The sequence below is a fragment of the Durio zibethinus genome, unplaced genomic scaffold (assembly GCF_047325235.1).
Source record: "Durio zibethinus cultivar Kanyao isolate XHJ-2024 unplaced genomic scaffold, ASM4732523v1 HiC_scaffold_3, whole genome shotgun sequence".
Lineage (NCBI taxonomy): Eukaryota > Viridiplantae > Streptophyta > Magnoliopsida > Malvales > Malvaceae > Durio > Durio zibethinus.
In genome coordinates, this window is record NW_028323044.1 from 9,187,736 (window position 1) to 9,188,252 (window position 517).

Genomic DNA, 517 nt, shown 5'->3' on the forward strand with positions numbered 1-517 from the left:
CCTATCCCTCATCAAACCTCTGAGAATTCACACCCCCTTAAAGAGCATTTGAGATTTTACAGGTTTGCTACCAGTAGCCGTTAAAGTGTCTGAAATGGGGACACTTTTTTCAAACGGTCACAAAATCTTCTCTACTTCGAGTTTTTAGCTGAATTTTTTTGTGCATGCCAACAAAAATAGAAGGATCATGCCTACAAAATTTGGGGCCAAAAATCCTTATAAAAAAATTTTAAAAAATCCCGAACCGCAAAAAGTTTCAAAAATCATGAAAAATAGAAAACGAGTCATCTTCCAACGAAACTTCACGTGAAGGCTTAGGGGACCATTGTATGAATTTACAAGCCATAAAAATGGCATTGGCACGGCAGAAATTTGAAGATGTGCCTAAACCCACCAGGGCCCAGCGTGTGCCGATGGTGCTCGAGGCAACCGCCCGCACCAGGGCCCAGCGTGTGCCGATGGTGCTCGAGGCAAGCGCCCGCGCCAGGGCCCAGCGTGTGCCGACGGTGGTCGAGGC